Source organism: Felis catus, chromosome C1 (assembly GCF_018350175.1).
Source record: "Felis catus isolate Fca126 chromosome C1, F.catus_Fca126_mat1.0, whole genome shotgun sequence".
NCBI lineage: Eukaryota > Metazoa > Chordata > Mammalia > Carnivora > Felidae > Felis > Felis catus.
In genome coordinates this window covers 41,453,664-41,470,070 of record NC_058375.1, presented here as the reverse complement: position 1 = coordinate 41,470,070, position 16,407 = coordinate 41,453,664, and the positions used below count along the sequence as shown (strand labels likewise).

Genomic DNA, 16,407 nt, shown 5'->3' with positions numbered 1-16,407 from the left:
CACACCTGGCAGAAGGTCCAAACACTCCACCACAAGCAAGAAGGAGCTTTGCAGAGGACTGACCGGCAGGACAGAGCAGCCCAAATGCAACAACAGAGTGCACACAACACACTCCAAAAACACTTCCTGAAGCACTAGGCCCTGGAAAGTGTATGACCCCTTTTTAATACAGTAGTACTCACAGGTACAGGACACATAACCAACTATTAAAACATGTAAAATACAAAAACCTAGCCAAAATGATGAAACAAGAATTCTCCTCAAAAGAAAATCCAGGAAAAAAATGACAGCCAGAGAATTGCTCAAAACAGATATAAACAACATATCTAAACAAGAATTTAGAGTAACAGTCATAAGACTAATAGCATGCTTGAAAAAAGCATAGGAATGCGGCCTACTAGAGACTCAATTTAGACCTGATGACACCTGCAGATTGAAACTGAGGGGATGGGGGTGCCTGGGTGGCTTAGTCGGTTGAGCGCCGACTTCAGCTTAGGTCATGATCTCATGGTTTGTGACTTCAAGCCCCACATCAGGCTCTGTGCTGCCAACTCAGAACCTGGAGCCTGCTTCGGATTCTGTGTCTCCCTCTCTCTGTCCCTCCCTCGTTTGTGCTGTCTCTCTCAAAAATAAAATTAAAAAAAAAAATTTTTTTTAATTAAAAAAGAAACTGAGGGGACGGAGAGCCATCTATCATGCTACTGGATGTCAAAAGAAAGCTGGAATAGCCATACTTATATCAGACAAACTAGATTTTTTTTTTTTAAATTTACATCCAAGTTAGTTAGCATATAGTGCAACAATGATTTCAGGAGTAGATTCCTTAATGCCCCTTACCCATTTAGCCCATCCCCCCTCCCACAACCCCTCCAGTAACCCTCTGTTTGTTCTCCATATTTAAGAGTCTCTTATGTTTTGTCCCCCTCCCTGTTTTTATATTATTTTTGCTTCCCTTTCCTTGTGTCCATCTGTTCTGTGTGTTAAAGTCCTCATATGAGTGAAGTCATATGATATTTCAGACAAATTAGGTTTTAAAACAAAGACTTCTATGGGCACCTGGGTGGCTCAGTTGGTTAAGTGTCCAACTCTGGGTTTCAACTCAGGTCATGATCTTGCAGTTCATGGGTTCAAGCCCTGTGTTGGGCTTTGCACTGGCAGTGTGGAGCCTGCTTGGAATTCTCTCTTTCCCTCTCTTTGCCTCTCCCCTCCTCACTCTCTCTTTCTCTCTCAAAATAAATAAATTAAAAAAAATAAAAAATAAATAAAAATATAGACTGTAACAAGAGAGGAAGAAAGGCATTATATCATAATTAAGGGGTTTATCCATCAAGAAGAGCTAATCATTGTAAATGTTTATACTCCCAACATGAAAGCCAAATATATAAATCAATTAATCACAAACATAAACAAATGTACAGATTATAATACCATGATTGTACGGGACTTTAATACTCCACTTACAACAATGAACAGATCATCTAGGCAGTCTAGGCAGAAAAACAATGGCTCTGAATGACACATTTGATCAGATGGACTTAACAGATATATTGAAAATTTTACATCCTAAAGCAGAATACACATTCTTCTCAAGTGCACACGGAACATTCTACAAAACAGATCACATACTGCATCACAAAACAGCCCTCAATAAATATAAAATGACTGAAGTCATAGCATGCATATTTCCAGATCACAACACTATGAAACTTGAAATAAACCACAAGAAAAAATCTAGAAAGCCCCCAAATACACGGAGTTTAAAGAACATCGTACTAAAGAATGAATGGGTCAACCAGGAAATTAAACAAGAAATTTAAAAACATACAAGCAAATGAAAATGAAAACATGACAGTCCAAACCTTTTGGGATGCAGCAAAGGCAGTCCTAAGAGAAAAACACATTGCAATTCAGGCCTATCTCAAGAAGCAAGAAAGGTCCCAAATACACAACCTAACCTTATACCTAAAGGAGCTAGAAAGCCAACAGCAAAGAAAGCCCAAAGCTAGCAGAAGAGAAATAATAAAGATGAGAGCAGAAATAAACAACATAGAATTTAAAAAAAAAAACAAAAAACAAAAACAAAAAACAAAAAAACCCAAACAGTAGAACAGATCAATGAATCTAAGAGCTGGTGTTTTGAAAGAATAAAATTGATAACCCCCTAGCCAGACTTCTCAAAAAGAAAAGAGAGAGAACTCAAACAGATAAAATCACAAATGAAAGAGGAGAGATGACAACCAACATCACAGAAATATAATTATTAGTATTATGAAAAATTATATGCCAACAAACTGGACAATCTGGAAGAAATGGACAAATTCCTAGACACTCACACACTACCAAAACTCAAACTGGAAGAAATAGAAAAGTTTGAACAGACCCATAACCAGCAAAGAAATTAAATAGGTTATCAAAAATCTCCCAAAAAATAAGAGTCTTGGGCCAGATAGCTTCCCAGGGGAATTGTACCAGACATTTAAAGAAGAGTTAATACCTATTCTTCTCAAACTGTTCCAAAAAATAGAAACTGAAGGAAAGCCTCCAGAGTCATTCTATGAAGCCAGCATTACCTTGATTCCTAAACCAGACAAAGACCCCACTAAAAAAGAGAATTACAGGCCAATATCCTTGATGAACATGGATGCAAAAATTTTCAACAGGATACTAGCAAATGGAAATCAACAGTATATTAAAAGTATTATTCACCATGATCAAGTGGGATTCATTCCGGGTTGCAGGGCTAGTTCAATATTCGCAAACCAATCAACATGATACATCACATTAACAGAAGAAAGGATAAGAACCATATGATACTGTCACAATAGATGCAGAAAAAGCATCTGACAAAATACAGCATCGTTTCTTAATAAAAACCCTCAAGAAAGCTGAGATAGAAGGAACAAACCTTAACATCATAAAAGCCATATATGAAAGGCCCACAGCTAACATCATCCTCAATGGGGAAAAAATGAGAACTTTCCCCCTGAGATCAGGAACATGACAGGGATGTCCACTCTCACCACTGTTGTTTAACATAGTATTGGAAGTCAATCAGCAATCAGACAACAAAATGAAATAAAAGGCATTCAAATTGGCAAAGAAGTTGTCAAACTTTCACTCTTCACAGATGACATGATACTCTACATACTCAAAACCCAAAAAAACAACTCAGTGAAGAAATGGATAGAGGACATGAACAGACACTTTTCTAAAGAACACATCCAGATGGCAAATAGACACATGAAAAGATACTTAAAATTACTCATCATCAGGAAAGTACAAATCAAAACCACAATGAGATACCACCTCACACTGGTCAGAGTAGCTAAAATTAACAACTCAGGAAACAATAGATGTTGGCAAGGATGTGGAGAAAGGGGAACCCTCTTGCAATGTTTGTGGGAATGCAAAATGGTGCAGCCACTCTGGAAAACAGTGTGGAGGTTCCTCAAAATGTTAAAAATAGAATTACCCTCTGACCCAGAAATTGCACTACTAGGAATTTATCCAAAGGATCCAAAGGATTCAAAGAGGCACATGCACCCCAATGTTTATAGCAGTGCTATCAACAATAGCCAAATTATGGGAAGAGCCCAAATGTCTGTTAACTGATGAATGGATTAAGAGGATGTGGTGTGTGTGTGTACACACACACACATACATACATACAATGGAATACTACTCGGCAATGAAAAAGAATGAAATCTTGCCATTTGCAACAACATGGATAGAACTGGAGGGTATTAAGCTAAGCAAAATAAGTCAGTCAGAGAAAGACAGATATCACCTGATTTCACTCATGGAATTTGAGAAACAAGGGAAGGGTAGGAAAAATAAGATAAATGCAGAGAGGTAGGTAAACCGTAAGAGATTCTTTTTTTTTTTAATTTTTTTCAATATATGAAGTTTATTGTCAAATTGGTTTCCATACAACACCCAGTGCTCATCCCAAAAGGTGCCCTCCTCAACACCCATCACCCACCCTCCCCTCCCTCCCTCCCCCCATCAACCCTCTGTTCTCAGTTTTTAAGAGTCTCTTATGCTTTGGCTCTCTCCCACTCTAACCTCCTTTTTTTTTTCTTTTTCCCTTCCCCTCCCCCCCACCATGGGTTTCTGTTAAGTTTCTCAGGATCCACATAAGAGTGAAAACATATGGTATCTGTCTTTCTCTGTATGGCTTATTTCACTTAGCATAACACTCTCCAGTTCCATCCATGTTGCTACAAAGGGCCATATTTCATTCTTTCTCATTGCCACGTAGTACTCCATTGTGTATATAAACCACAATTTCTTTATCCATTCATCAGTTGATAGACAGGCTCTACTCCATAATTTGGCTATTGTTGAGAGTGCTGCTATAAACATTGGGGTACAAGTGGCTCTTTCCATAATTTGGCTATTGTTGAGAGTGCTGCTATAAACATTGGGGTACAAGTGCCCCTATGCATCCAGTACTCCTGTGTGCCTTGGGTAAATTCCTAGCAGTGCTATTGCAGGGTCATAGGGTAGGTCTATTTTTAATTTTTTGAGGAACCTCCACACTGTTTTCCAGAGTGGCTGCACCAATTTGCATTCCCACCAACAGTGCAAGAGGGTTCCCGTTTGTAAGAGATTCTTAAATACAGAGAACAAACTGAGGGTTGATGGGGGTGGAGCGTGGGGGGGTGGAGAAAATAGGTGATGGGCATTGAAGAGGGCACTTGTTGGGATGAGCACTGGGTGTTATATATAAGTGATGAATCACTGGATTCTACTCCTGAAGCCAAGACTGCATTGTATGTTAACTAACTTGAGAGTAAAATTAAAGGAAGGAAGGAAGGAAGGAAGGAAGGAAGGAAGGAAGGAAGGAAGGAAGGAAGGAAGGAAGGAAGGAAGGAAGGAATCCAGCCTAGTCAATACCTTGATTTCAGCCTTGTGAGACCTTAAGCAGAGAATGCTTCTGAAGTGTCTCATTTACAGAACTGAGATAATAAAGAGGCAATAGTATGGGTTTTTTTTTTTCCTTTTCAGGTAGATGTTTTTTAATTGTGCTGAAACACACATAAAATTTACCATTCAAACATTTTTAAGTGTTTAATTTAGTGGCATTAAGTATATTCACACTGTTGTGTGATCATCAATATCCATCTCCAGAACTTTTTCATTTTCCCAATCTATAGCCATGTACCCATTAAACACTAACTTCCCAATTTCCCTTCCCCTCAACCCCTGGAAACTACCACTTTCCATGAATTTGACTACTCTAGTTACCTCGACTAAGTAGAATCATACAGTATTATCTTTTTGTGACTGGCTTATTTCACTTAGTATAATGTCCTCAAGGTTCATCCATGTTGTAGCATGTGTCAGAATTTCCTTCCTTTTTAAGACTAAATAACATTCTATTACACACACACACACACACACACACACACACACACACACACCACACTTTGTATATCCATTCATCTACTGAATGAATACCAGGTTGCTTCTGCTTCTAGGCTACTGTGAGTAATGCTGCTATGAATATGGGTGTACAAATATCTGTTTGAGTCTGCTATCAATTTATGTGTGTGTGTGTGTGTGTGTGTATACACACACACACACACACACATATATATATCAGTATTATTTTTTTTAAGTTTATTTATTTTTGAGAGAGACAGAGTGCAAACAGGGAAGGGGCAGAGAAAGAGGGAAACACAGAATATGAAGCAGGCTCTAGGCTCCAAGCTGTCGGCACAGAGCCCTAGGTGGGGCTGGAACTCACAAACCATGAGATCATGACCTGAGCTGAAGCTGGACACTTAACCAACTGAGTCACCCAAGCACCCCTAAATCAGTATTATTTTAAGTCAATTCACTATCTTGAAAACTGGGTGAGTAAAAGGAAATAATCAAGCACTTATCCTATTTATTTGATCTGTAGCACTGGGTAAGCAAATACATGAAGAGAACTATCTCCTTGTAAAATTATTTCTAATAAAAATTAAAACAAAATGATGAAATATCACAATTTTGCAATCCCAAAATGAGTTAATGAATCTATGTACTAAGCATCAGTAGCTGTTAATATCAATCATGAGCAAAAACCAGACATTACATATCTCTTGATAAAAGAACATACCACCCGCTAGAGTGTTACCAAAAGGGTCAAACCTGAGTCTGATCTAGTCTGTGCATCCGCTTGCTAATTTGCAGGAAAAACAGAGGGCAAGAGGAGTATGCAGAATTACAGCTGTGTGCAATCAGTAAAATCCACACTATGGAAATCTATAGGTCAAAGGATCTGGATTCTTCAACAGGTAAATTACAAATAAAAGTTATCAAGTTAAAAAGAAGGGCAAGACCAAAGTATAGAATTTAGGAATGTAAATCCAAGAAGTGATTGCTATAATAAAATAGTGGTTACTTTAAGAGACAGGGAGGGGCCTGTAATTTAAATAGGGCACATAAAGAGGCTTCCGGCATACCTGCCAAAATTCTATTTCTTAACCTGGATGGTAGTCACAAGAGTTAGCTACATTTAAAAGAAAAAAAATAGTCCATTAAATGTAACAATGGGACATTGGTCCAAATTCAGATTGAATTCAACTGAAGAGCTGTCTCAAAACAGCTCTGCCAAAGTCTACTTAGCTATCTCAAGCCAAGAAAGCAGTTAATACCAGACTGAGCAGTGACTAAGGTCAATAACAGTGCTTAGAAAAACAATAAAACCAAGGCAACAAAAGAGAAACCAGTGGAAAGAAAAAAACAGTAAACAGTATAATAAGTTGAATTTTAAAAAACCTTAATGCTATCACATATACATCATCAGCTCAGAACAAGCCTGTCTATCTCATTTCCATCCTGCAAATTCACCATACTTATTTGTATCTCTGCACGAGATTTTCCCATTAGATTTTGTTTTTGGATTCTGATACAAGATGGCAACATAGGAAGATCCTGAACTCACCTCCTCCCACAAACATACTGAGTCTACAGTTATACATGGAATAATTTCCTCTTTCAAAAACCTTAAATGCTGGTTGAGTGACAAACTACACATCCAACAAATGAGATGAAAACCACATCAAAGTGGGTAGGAGAGGCTGGGACAAAATCTTACCATAAACCATACTCCAGGTACTGCATCCCATTACCAGGAGAGAACTCAAACCTGGAGTTTCTCCTTGAGGAGCAAAGGGTTCAAACCTCACATCAGGCATCCCAACTTTTAAGACATACACTCGAGAGACAAAACATCTTTGAAAATCAACTGGACTTGCATCTGGAGACCCACAAGACTCCAGCAAGCTGGGAAACTGCTCCTAAAAGGCTCAAGTGCTCTGATTCACCCACCCCAAGGCCCAGCTCACAGACAGCTGATCACACCCAGACTTAAAGTGAAGGAAGCTCACCTGCTAATATTAAAGCATCAGCTTAACAGACAGGCATCTTATTTAATACACACATCTAAAAGCCTCTTGGAATATTATCCACGGATAGAAACTGGTGGATGCCATTTTCACACTCTCCTTTTGCTATGCTGGAGAGTATCTCTTGGAAGGGAGCTTTTACATATGTCTAGTGCCCGACTGTGGCAGGCTACTGCGTAGGAGATGCCTCTTGATCTGGAGGCCAGGGGAGCTTGCACTCCTGGTCCCATAGCACTGTAATAATCAGTGTCACCCAGAAAGAAGAGTATACTCGTCTGCTACTCTGATTTTTGCAATTTCTACCAGGGGACCCCTCTATATCACCTTACTTTGGTAACCAGTGGGGTTTACATTTGTGGGTCCCACAGTCTGTAACCAACAGAGAAGAAATTCTTAAATGGTTACCACCCCAAGTACAAGAGGCAACAGACCCAGGAGCTCAGTCTTTCTGTGAAGGAAACTAGCTAAACATCAGGACTACAGCCTGAGGGGCTTTTAATTAAACATGCATCCTAGGACGAACTGTAATCCTTTCCCAAGACCTTGGAGGGTGGCCGCTACCTTCACATTCATCTTCTGCCACACACCAGAGCACCAGTGTCTCCTGGACGGAAGCTTTACACATGTCTGGTACCCTGGTTTTTATGCCTGAAGCCCAGCCAGATTTTCTGGCTACTGCCCAAGGAATGCCCTTTAATTACCTGGCTCTAGTGGCCAGGGTGGGTTGCATTGCTGGGTCCCACAAGATTGTGGTAAGAGAAGAGATGGGTCTTGGCAGGCTACAACTACACAAACAGCAGATTAGGGCACACTCCCCAATCTTTCTGTGAAGGGACCCCTTTGCTCATCCAGTAGCTTTGGTTTGAGAGGCAGGCTTCACATGTGGCATATATTTAGTGACCTATGGAGCTGTTCTCAGGAAACATAGGCTGTGGACACCATCTTGGCCCTCCTCCTCTGCCTTGCTCTAGTTCGCTGGTATCACCCAAAAAAAGAGCTCATACATGCATCTGCAGCCCCAATTTCTGTGTGACTGACATCCAGGGGATGCCTCCAGATGGCCTGGCTCTGATGGCCAGTAGGGCTTACATTTACAGTCCCAAAGGACTGTATATAATTGCATACTTTTGAGGGGGGGGTTATTAATTTTTTTAATGTTTATTTATTTTTGAGAGACAGACAAAGCATGAGTCAGGGAGGGGAAGACAGAGAGGGAGACACAGAATCCGAAGCAGGCTCCAGGCTCCGAGCTGTCAGCACAGAGCCCAACATGGGGCTTGAACTCACAAACCATGAGATCGTGACCTGAGCCAAAGTCAAGCGCTTAACGAACTGAGCCACCCAGGCATCCCTATAATTCCATACATTTAAAAGCTCAGACCTCAGGGTCTGGCTTCCAGTCAGTTTGAATATAGGTGCTGAGATCCTCCCCTTTGGGACACTGACAAGTCTTGGCACATCCTAAACTACTGGGAGCTATTACAAATACAACAAGCTGCTTGGACAAGCATTAAGGTTTGAAAGACAACCAAGAGCTAAGGAAGGCTTGAATGACAAGTTTCACCTCCTACATGAGGCCACTCCTTCAAGACTGGGAGAGGTGAGTGAGAGTCAAGCAAAATGAAAAAAACAGAGTATGTTCCAAATGAAAGACCAAGATAAAACCTCAGAAAAAAAACCTTGAAACAGAGACAAGTAATTTACCTAAGAGTTCAACTTAATAGTCATAAGGATGTGGGGAACCTGGGAGGCTCAGTCGGTTAAGCACCTGACTTGAGATCAGGTCATGTTCTCACAGCTCCTGAGTTTGAGCCCCACATCAGGCTCTGTGCTGACAGCTCAGAGCCTGGAGCCTACTTCAGATTCTGTGTCTCCCTCTCTCTGCCCCTCTCCTGCTCACACCGTTTCTCTCTCTCTCTCTCAAAAGTAAACATTAAAAAAAAAAAATAGTCATAGGGATGCTCACCAAACTGGAGAGAAGAATGGATAAACATAGGGGGAACTTAGAGAAATAGAAAATATGAAAAAGTACAAAATAGAAGTCACAGAACTGAATACACTAATTGAACTGAAAAATACTTGAGGTGTGTTTCAGTGGCCCAGTCGGTTAAGTGTCCAACTCTTGATCTCAGCTCAGGTCTTGATCTCAGGGTCATGAGTTCAAGCCCCACATTGTACTCCATACTAGACATAGAGCCTACTTAAAAAAAAAAAAAAAAAAAAAAAAAAAAAAAAAACAACAACAACAACAACAACACTCAAGGGGTTCAACAGCAGATTAGATGAAGCAGAAGAAAACATCAGTCAACTTGAAGACAAAGCAGTGGAACTCACCCAAGCAGAACAGCAAAAGGATGAAAAAAAAGGGAAGACAGTTTAAGGGACATATGAGACATCAAATAAACTAACATTTGCATCACAGGGCTCCCAGAAGAGTGAGAGAAAGGGGCAAGAGTCTTATTTGAAGAAATAGTGGTTAAAAATTTCCCTAACCTGGGGAAAGAAACAGACATACAGGTCCAGGAAGTACAGAGAGTTACCAATAAGATGAACCCAAAGATATCCATATCAAGATACACTATAACTAGGGGCGCCTGGGTGGCGCAGTCGGTTAAGCGTCCGACTTCAGCCAGGTCACGATCTCGCGGTCCGTGAGTTCGAGCCCCGCGTCAGGCTCTGGGCTGATGGCTCGGAGCCTGGAGCCTGTTTCCGATTCTGTGTCTCCCTCTCTCTCTGCCCCTCCCCCGTTCATGCTCTGTCTCTCTCTGTCCCAAAAATAAATAAACGTTAAAAAAAAAAAAAATTAAAAGATACACTATAACTAAAATGTCAGGGCACCTGGGTGGTTCAGTTGGTTAAGTGTCCAACTCTTGGTTTCAGCTCAGGTCATGATCTCACAGTGTGTGGGTTCAAGCCCTGCATCAGACTTCACGCTGCTGAGGTGGAGCCTGCTTGGGATTCTCTCTTCCTCTATGCCCCTCCCCTGCTTACACGCATGTTCTCTCAGAATAAATAAACTTTTATTTATTTTTAAAAAAATTTTTTGATATTTATTTATTTTTGAAGGAGAGAGAGATAGAGTGTGAGTGGGGGAGGGGCAGAGAGAGAGGGAGACACAGAATCCGAAGCAGGCTCCAGGATCTGAGCTGTCAGCACAGAGCCTGACGTGGGGCTCAAACTTACAAGCCACGAGATCATGGCCTGAGCCAAAGTCAGACGCTCAACCGACTGAGCCACCCAGGCACCCCAGAATAAATAAACTTTTAAAAATAAATTAATAAGGGGCGCCTGGGTGGCGCAGTCGGTTAAGCGTCTGACCTCAGCCAGGTCACGATCTCGCGGTCCGTGAGTTCGAGCCCCGCGTCGGGCTCTGGGCTGATGGCTCAGAGCCTGGAGCCTGTTTCCGATTCTGTGTCTTCCTCTCTCTCTGCCCCTCCCCCATTCATGCTCTGTCTCTCTCTGTCCCAAAAATAAATAAACGTTGAAAAAAAAAATAAATTAATAAAATATTAGATAGAAGTTACAGAGAGAATCTTTTTTTTTTTAATTTTTTTTAATGTTTATTTATTTTTGAGAGAGACAGACAGAGTGCAAGCAGGGGGAGGGGCAGAGAGAGAGGGAAACACAGAATCTGAGGCAGACTCCAGACTCTTGAGCTGTCAGCACAGAGCCTAATGTGGGGCTCCAACTCACAAACCACGAGATCATGACATGACCCAAAGTCAGACACAACCAACTGAGCCACCCAGGCACGCCAAAGAGAGACTCTTAAAAAGAGACTTGTGATATACAAGAGAACTCATGTAAGAGTTTTTAGCAAAAACTTCATAGGTCAGAAGGGAGTGAATGTTATATTCAAAGTGCTGAAAGAAAAAACTTCCAATCAAGAATACTGTACTCAGCCAAGTTATCATTCAAAAGTTCAGAAGAAAGAGAATTTTCCAGGCAAGTACATGATAAAGGAGTTCGTCACCATTAAACTGGCCTTTTACAATGAGAAAGAATGAAATACGGCCTTTTGTAGCAATGTGGATGGAACTGGAGAGTGTTATGCTAAGTGAAATAAGTCATACAGAGAAAGACCGATACCATTTTCACTCTTATGTGGAGCCTGAGAAACTTAACAGAAGACCATGGGGGAGGGGAAGGGGAAAAAAAAGAAAGAGGGGGGGGAGCCAAAGCATAAGAGACTCTTAAAAACTGAGAATAAACTGAGGGTTGATGGGGGGTGGGAGGAAGGGGAAAGTGGGTGATGATCATTGAGGAGGGCACCTGTTGGGATGAGCACTGTATGTTATATAGAAACCAATTTGACAATAAATTTCATATTTAAATAAATAAACAAATAAATAAATAAACAAACTGGCCTTTTAATTAATGTTAAAGTGACATCTTTAAGCTGAAAAGAAAAGGCACCATCTAATAACAAGAAAACATATGGAAGTAAGAAACTCACTAGTAAGGCTAATACATAGTAAAGGTGAGAGATTAACCATTTATAAAGCTAGTATAAAGGTTAAAAGACAAAAATAGTAAAATCAACTATAACTGCAATAATTAGTTAAGGGATACACAAAATAAAACGATGTAAAGTATGACATCAAAAACATAAAACATGGTGGAAGGGGAACAAAAATGTAGAGTTTTTATAAGTTGTTATTGACTTAAAATATGCTGTTATATATAAAGACTGTTATTTGTGAACCCCATGGCCAACTGCAAAGCAAAAACCTATAATGAAAAAGTAATCTAAACATAATACTAAAGAAAGACATGAAACCACAAGGGTAGAGAGCAACAGAAAAGAACAGAGAGGAACTACAAAAACAACCAGAAAACAAATAACAAAATGGCTATAAATACATACTTATCAATGATTACTTTCAATGTAAATGAACTAAATTCCCAATCAAAAGACAAAGAGTGGCAGAATGGGCTAAAAAACACACACACACAAAAACAACAAGTAGACTCCTTTATATGTCACCTGAAAGAGACTCACTTCAGATCAAAGGACACATGCAGACTGAAACTGAAGGGACAGAAAAAGATATTCTGTACAAATGAAAATCAAAAGAAAACTTGTTTAGCTATCCTTATATCAGACAAAATAGACTTTAAAACAAAGACTGTAATAAAAGACAAAGAAAGGTATTACATAATGATAAATGGGTCAATCCAAAATAGGATATAACATTTGTAAATATTTTTGCACCCAACATAGGAGAACCAAAATATATAAAACAAATATTAACAAACCTAAAGGAAGAAATTGATAACAATACAATAATAGTAGGGGACTTCAATATATTTTCATTAATGGATAGATCAACCAGACAGAAAATCAATACAGAAACACTGGCCTTAAAAGACACATTTGGCCAAATGGACTTAATGGATAAATAACAGAACATTCCATTCAAAAGCAGCAAAATACACATTCTCCTTAAGTGCACATGCAACATTCTCCAGGATAGATCCCATTAGGCCACAAAACAAGTCTCAATACATTTAAGAAGACTGACATCATATAAAGCATCTTCTCTGAACACAATCATATGAAACTAGAAATCAACTTGCAACATTGTGATTTATGAGAAATATATTTTGGTCTTCTGTATAACCAAATATATATTTCTCATAAATCACAATGTTGCAAGTGATTTATAAGAAATTTATAAGAAATATATATTTGGTTATTCAGAAGACCAAAATATATTTCTCATATATATTTATCTTCTTCTATAGTTTCTGACTTACAGCTCCCAAAACCTTTGAATTTTCCTAGGTATTGAGAGTGTGCAGTGTCTTTTGTTAACAAGGCAAATTTTAGAACCCACATAAGGATGTGGGCTTGTTGGCAGGAGGACCAATCATGTGATTAAACAGTTGGAACTTGTAGTCGACCCCACCTCCAACCATGGAGAGGAGAGAGGTTAGAGGCTGAATCAGCCAATGGCCAAAGACTTAGTCAATCATGACTATGCACTGAAGCTTCCATAAAAACCCAAAAGGACTGGGTTCAGAGAGCTTCCAGGTTAGTGAACACATGGAGATGGGGGGCAGTGGCATGCCTGAAGAGGGCGTGGAAGCCCCATACCCTTTATCCTTATCTTGTCTTATATCTCTTTATCTGGCTGCTGATTCATATCCTTTAGTAAACTGGTAAACATGTTTCCCTGAGTTCTGAGTTGCTCTAGAAAATTAATCTTAAATTAATTAAGGAGGAGGCTGTTGGAACCTCCAATCTGTAGCTGGTCCATCAAAACACAGGTAATAGCCTGGGGCTTGCAATTAGTATTTGAAGTAAAGGGTGGAGGGCGGGCTTGCAGAACTGAACCCTTAACCTGTGAGCATTTTTCAGACACATCAATCAATGGAAAAGAATAGAGAGCCCAGAAATAAACCCACACATCTATGGTCAGTTAATTTATGACAAAGGAGCCAAGAACATACAATGAGAAAAGAAAAGTCTCTTTAATAAATGGTGCTGGGAAAACTGGACAATGAAACGCAGAAGAATGAAAGTGGACCATTTTCGTATACTGCACACAAAAATTAACTCAAATTGATTAAAGACTTGAACATAAGACCTGAAACCATAAAACTTGAGGAAAACATAAGTGGTAAGCTCCTTGACATTGTTCTGACTCCAAAAGCAAAGGCAACAAGAGCAAAAAAAAAAAAACAAGTGGGATGACATCAAACAAATTCTGCCTTGCAAAGGAAATCATCAACAAAATGAGAATGCAACTTATTAAACGGGAAAAAATATTTGCAAGTCACCTACCAATAAGAGGTTAAAATCCACAATGTATAAAGAACTCATACACTCAATAGCAAAAAAACCCAAACAACCCAATTTAAAAATGGGCAGAGGATGTGCCCATTTAGACACATTATTCCAAAGAAGACATAAGGTGGCCAACAGGCACATGAGAAGATGTTCAGCATCACTGATTATCAGGGAAATACAAATAAAAAACATGAGATAGCACCTCATACCTATTAAAACGACTTATCAAAAAGACAAGAAATAACAAGTGTTGTAGAGAACATGGAGAAAAGGAAACCTTGTACACTGTTAGTGGGGATGTAAATGTACAGCCACTGTGAAAAACAGTACAGTGGTTCCTCAAAAAATTAAATAGAACTATCATATATATGATCCAGCTATTCAACTTCTGGGTATTTATTCAAAGAAAGCAAATGAACAAACAAAACAAAACTCATGGCTACAGAGAACAGGTCATCAGAAGGGAAGAGGGTTGGAAGGTACAAAATGGGTGAAGGAAGTCAACTGCATGGTCATAGATGGTAACAAGATTACTGTAATCATTTTGTAGTGTATACAAATATCAAATTATTATATTGTATACCTGAAAGTAATATAATGCTATAAACCAATTTTACCTCAATAAGAAAGAAAATGAAGTGAAATTTCATAATTGTTTTTATGAAGCAACTAAAAAAAAAAGGGACAAGAAATAATAAGTGTTGGTGAAGATGTGGAGAAAACATAACTCTCATGTAATGTTGGTAGAAATGTAAATTGGTGCAGCCGCTACAGAAAAAAAGTATGAGGTTCCTCCAAAATTAATGAGAACTACCTTATGACCCAGCAATTATACTTCTATGTATTTATCTGAAGACCATGAAAACACTAATTTAAAAAGATATATGCACCCCATGTTCACGGCAGCATTATATATAACAGCAAAGATATGAAAATTACTTAAGTATCCACTGGTGGATGAATAGATAAAGAAATTGTGTTATATATATTTCTTTATATATCTGTATGTGTATACACACACACACACACACACACACTGGAGCATTATTCAACCATAAAAATGAATGAAATCCAGTCATTTGCAACATGAAGTGACCATGAAGCTGTTATGACACGTGAAACAAGTCAAAGAAAAACAAATACTGTCTGATCTCTCTTACATGTAGAATCCTAAAACAACAACAACAACAACAACAAACCACACACCAAGTTCACAGATACAACGAACAGACTGGTAGTTGGCAGAAGCTGGGGGTGGAGGAGAAAAGTTCACTGTTTTTGTTTTTCTTTAGTTTCAATAAATTGAAGGGAAAAAAAAGAATTTGGTTTCTTTAGTTATTTCCCATTTCTGCCAATTAGCTACTGCTAATAAAGACAACAATATGTTTACCAAATATATTCACATCTTCAAAAGTAAACATGCAGAAAAAAGATGGCAGAGAGAAAGCAACAGGAGTCTGAGGAAGAAAAGACTACTAGAAGCTGATTTACCCAGTTATGATAAAGGTAGGCTCATCTTTAGATGTAATGGAGTACTAGAAATTATATCCCCAACCAAGTACTCTTTCTTGCCTTTAGCAATTTGGATAATGATGGAAACTCCAGTAAGGTAGCCACTGGGGTCATATGGGGTTACTGGGCACCTGATATGCAACTAGTCTGAACTGAGATATGCCATATGTGTAAAGGACACACTAGATTTTGAAGACTTAATATGAAAAAAAAAATGTAAAACATCTCATTAATAATTCTTATTGATTACATGTTGAAATAATAACATTCTGGATATACTGGCCCAAACAAAATATATTATTAAAATTAACTTCACCTATTTGTTTTTCCTTTTTAGATGTGGCTACAACAAAATTTTAAGTTATATATATGGCTCACATTATATTTCTACTGGATGTCACTGCTACTTAGACCCTTATTAAATAGTGTTGAATAGGAAAAAAAAAGCAACTATAAGTGGGGATTTTCAGAGTTATTTCTACTCTTTGCTCTACTACCAATACTACAATTCATTTAATTTCTTGTCTCTGACTATAAAAATAGAGGTTAAAGAAAAAAAAATCAGTTGCTGCATTAGTCATGAATACAACATTAAATCAATGACCAAAAAACTGAGTTCTACTCCTGGTTCTGGCACTCATTTTTTTCTCTCTGAGCTTTAGTTGCCTGTCCCAACAATTAGTGAGAAAACTAAACTAA

The 16,407-nt window shown here is 38.7% G+C and overlaps 1 protein-coding gene across 6 annotated transcripts in view; it reads right to left on the bottom strand.

The window, feature by feature from the left end:
* The window catches only part of OSBPL9 (oxysterol binding protein like 9), a 191,603-nt gene that overhangs the window by 132,964 nt on the left and 42,232 nt on the right, over positions 1 to 16,407 (bottom strand). The window lies entirely within an intron of this gene.